This window comes from Rattus norvegicus, chromosome X, assembly GCF_021556685.1.
Source record: "Rattus norvegicus strain SHRSP/BbbUtx chromosome X, alternate assembly SHRSP_T2T, whole genome shotgun sequence".
NCBI lineage: Eukaryota > Metazoa > Chordata > Mammalia > Rodentia > Muridae > Rattus > Rattus norvegicus.
In genome coordinates this window covers 125,851,162-125,855,421 of record NC_141554.1, presented here as the reverse complement: position 1 = coordinate 125,855,421, position 4,260 = coordinate 125,851,162, and the positions used below count along the sequence as shown (strand labels likewise).

The window sequence follows — 4,260 nt, the reverse complement described above, 5'->3', positions numbered from 1 at the left end:
CATTTCTGATCTAATTTGTATTCCCAATTATGCTAATTCTTGTCATCTAGCTATCCTAACCAAGAAAGATTATGATGTATATCAGTTAATAGAGCATGGAGTTCCAACTCCTAGCAAACCCAAGCAGTCAGTAACTATTTGTTTTATTAGTTACATGAAACTTATCAAATGTGCTATTAATACTACAGCTCTCTAAAATTTTCAGTTATCAAGTTAATCCCTTAAAAAAGGGAGACATGAAATTTTAGCAAGGCTATTTTGCTCTTTAGTGTTCCCATATAAAAGTCTTAATGTTGCCACCCCAAATTACAGAAATGTCTCTTGATTTCTTTTTTCAATTGAGTTTGTCCAAAGGTTGCATTTCACGCAGGACAAAGGACACCATGAGCCACACTGTGTCTGAAATTATGTTCCCTATTGTTACCTAACCAACCTTACCCAAAGGGATTATAATGTGCATACTGGATAACACAATTGTAGTTTCTATCGTATGTGAATTTATCAGTACCCATTCAGTGGACTAATGAATGCAATTCAATGAACTTGTGATGATCTCTAAAATTTTACATTTGCCTGTGATTCCCTTTGAACTCCGCGGTGTCAAAATCTATATGCTTTTCTCCCCTAAAATATATACTCAGACATTTCGACAATTCACATTTATTTCTTTGGTAGCAGCAACTAGCTGAGGTTTTACTGAGGCGGAGATTGTTTTTGAAAGTTATTTCACGAAGATTCACGCACTGGAAGCTGGGAATTCTTCAGCCCCATGAAAAGCATCTAGAACTTAGAGACACAAAGAATAGCACCAGTGAATGTTATAAAAACAAATTAAAGCAATAGCATTCTCAAAGAAAAAACACTGTATCCACAACACATTGTACCTTACATTTTAAAAGCATAGCTATGCCCTACAGAAGATCTGGTGTTATGCAAGAAGGAAGTTAAGGAGAGTACTAAAAGAGAGAGAGAGAGAGAGAGAGAGAGAGAGAGAGAGAGAGAGAGAGAGAGAGAGAGAGAGAGAGAGAGAGAGAGAGAGAGAGAGAGAGGGAGAGAGAGGGAGGGGGAGAGGAGGGGAGGGGAGGGAATAGAATAGTGAAATGCTTTTACTTGAAGTTTCAAAAATTCTATGATGTAAATAAAAGCAAAACATAGGAAAGAGATCCCAGGAAATGATTTTCTCCCTCCCTAAATTCAGTGAGAACCTTGTTCGGGGTTAAAGCCTCCCAGCTCCCCTGGTTTTATCTAGTTTTTGTCCATGAATTCGGTTTCTCAGGCCCGGGCACAGGGATCCAGCGGCAGCAAGAGGGTTCATGGATAGAGATCCTCCTTTCCCTTCTGAGATTACTCTGGCTGGGAAAGGAGAATGCCATTGGGAACGACGACTTACAGAACACTGATAGAGGTGGCTGTGGGGCCTCAGCTCAAGGACTAGGGGATCTTAGCATACCTGTTAGGGATGCCATCTGGGCTTACTTCGGGGACACTGCGTTCTGCCCATTCTGCAAGCCTTTGTCAAGAGCCTCTTTGCTTTTGTTGACAATGAGGGGCCTTGGTGGAGTGCCTGGATAATCAGCATCTTGTGACTCGGCGAGGAGTTGCTGTGACAGCTCGAATTCAACTAGCTTCCTTTGCAACATATCACGCTCAAGCACCACTTGCTTCAGGTTGTTTTTTGCACTGAGAAGCTCAGAGACCACTTCATCGCGTTCCTCACGCAGTCGTTGCAGGTCTGTGGCCAAAGTCCAGGTGGCTGCCTCATGCTCTTCTACCTGATCGTGCAGCTGCTGAACGCGCCGTAACTGCTTTTCTTGTTGCCTCACAGCCACCCTCACACCCAGGGCCAGAGCACTCCAGGCACAGGCTCTCTTGATGGAGCGCGGTACATGGGTATCAATCACGACAGACTTCAGGCCATCTTCTATATCCTTCCAGGGCCGTGAACGGAAGGTCAGGTAGAAGCCAGGGCCACCGCCATTCCTTGTCACCTCTTCATTGATGAACAGAACCACTTCGCTGTGGCGGAAACCACTCTTTGGGTCATCAGTATCCAAGGCCATGGTCAAACCGGTTCTAAGTAGTGGAATGCAATTGGCTCGCGCGTCAACTCAGTGCCTTATCCAGTCCTTGGTCGTAGTGCCTCCCTCCTTCCTCCCCCTCCTTACACTGAAGCCCTGAAGTCACCGGGCCACTCACACCAACTCCTCCCACACAGGAGATTAACATGCCACGTCATAGACATGGGCTATGAGACCTGCAGCATGGCCTGCTTGAACCAAAATGCAGTGGAAGAGATATTTCTTGCTTGCCTGGCAAGTTGAGTGTCTGATCTTTAAAGTACACCATGGTAGTCCAACTGTCCTAGGAACAGCAGTGAGCCCGTAGTTTCCTGAGAGTTTCTGAAAAGTAGCACTCTATCTGCATTCTACCTGGCATGAATTTTTTTTCTCTTTCTCCCCTTTCCCCCTCCTCCACCTCCCTCTTCCCCATCCTCCTCCTCCTTTTTCTTCCGTTCCTCCTCTCTTCTTCCCTCCCCTCCCTCCCTCCCTCCCTCCCTCCCTCCCTCCCTCCCTCCCTCCCTCCCTCCCTCCTTCCTTCCTTCCTTCCTTCCTTCCTTCCTCCCCCTCCTCTTCCCCCTCTTTCTATCTTCCATTTCTTTTTAAAGGTCATATCTCTGTGTAGAGCCCATATTTCTGGATCAAAGTTTTTATGCAGTACTAAGTTCCTTAAATCAAAGTGAGTGACAGAACTCCCTCCCAGTTTTCCTTTTAAATACCTAACGTTGTTCTAGATGCCAGAAATCTCTATTCTATCTTCTCAGGTTTTCATCTTTGTTTATCTGTGTGTCCTATTTGTCAAGACAGGTCTTTGCTATGTATCGCAGTTTGGCCTTGAACTCACTACTGATCCTCCCCTGTGCCAGGCTTATTGGTTTGCACCCCTGATGACTTTCCTCCGGGATTTTAGGATATTTTTAGGATATTTTAGGATATTAGAAGACTATGCCTTCTTTGGGATTCCACATTGGCTTAGGTGTTCTTTTGACCTTTTAAAAAGGTTTATATTTGTTTTATAACTATGTGTGGTTAGGTGTGGCTGGAGGAATGACTCAGCAGTTAAGAGTACTGGCTGCTCTTCCAGAGGACCTGGGCTTGATTCTCAGCATTCACATGGTGGCTCCCAATCGTATCACTCCAGTTCAGGGAACCCAACCTGTCTGTGGCTTCCCTAGACACCAGGCGTGCATATGGTACACAAGCATACATGCAAGCAAAACTTTTGTTTGCAGAAAGTTTTTTAAAATAACAATTTTAAAATAAGAATTATGCATATGCATGTATGTCTTTGTGGAGTGTATGTGCTTATATGTAAGTTGCCTACAGAGACCAAAGAGGGCAACAGATCCCTTAGAGCTGGAGTTACAGTAGGTTGTGACAGTGACAGATGGGTGCTGGAAACTGCTCGTAACTGCTGAACCATCTACCCAGCCATGCTTTTGGCATTAAAAAGTCACTTTATTTAGTTTGCATGTGTGTTTTTTGATCATTTGCCTACATGTACTATCACATGCATGTAGAGGCCAGCAGAAAACTTTCCAAAGTCAATTCCATCCTTTTATATGGGGACCTTGAATTGCACTCAGGTCATCAAACTTGTTAGTGGGCACCCTTACCTGCTAAGCATCTCGTTGGTGCATCTTTTGGCATTTTATTAGCATATATCAATTGTACAAAATAATGAACTCCAGGGCCAGCTGTGGTGGAGCCCACAGCTCTGTGTGTGTGTGTGTGTGTGTGTGTGTGTGTGTGTGTGTGTGTGTGTGTATTTTAGTATAGTCACTTCTCTTGGACACAGACACTACCTCCGTGTGTCCTTCCTCTTCGCAAATAGTCATTGCAGTTTGTTCTGTTGCATCCCCCTTCCTAACTGCCTCCTAGTGTTTCCTCCTTTTCTCTGGCTACTTTTCCTCTCCTTTCAAATGGTTCACACTTGTGCTTTCATGTCACGTGTATTCCATTGCTCTTTCCCCCACTTAAGGCCGCCTGTAGTTTCTTACACATGCATATCTACACCTAGATATGACTTTAAATCTAAGTTCTACATATGAGAGGAGACCTATGAGACTTGTCTTTCTGACTTGTATAATTTATGTTCTTGCAAAAGCCATGATTTCACTTTTCGTTCTAGCTGAACAAAATTCCAATGTGTTTATGCCCCATACTTCCTCTATTTACTTATTTTTATTTGTGTTTATTTTAT

At 43.8% G+C, this 4,260-nt stretch overlaps 1 pseudogene across 1 annotated transcript; it reads right to left on the bottom strand.

The window, feature by feature from the left end:
• Positions 1–644: 644 nt before the first annotated feature.
• On the bottom strand, positions 645–2,194 carry Tex13c3 (TEX13 family member C3; annotated as a pseudogene). The gene is made up of 2 exons (XR_015646708.1): positions 1,451–2,194; positions 645–786 (listed from the first exon to the last, which is right to left on the bottom strand). The product of XR_015646708.1 is annotated as a TEX13 family member C3 (transcript).
• Between the last annotated feature and the right edge of the window lie 2,066 nt (positions 2,195–4,260).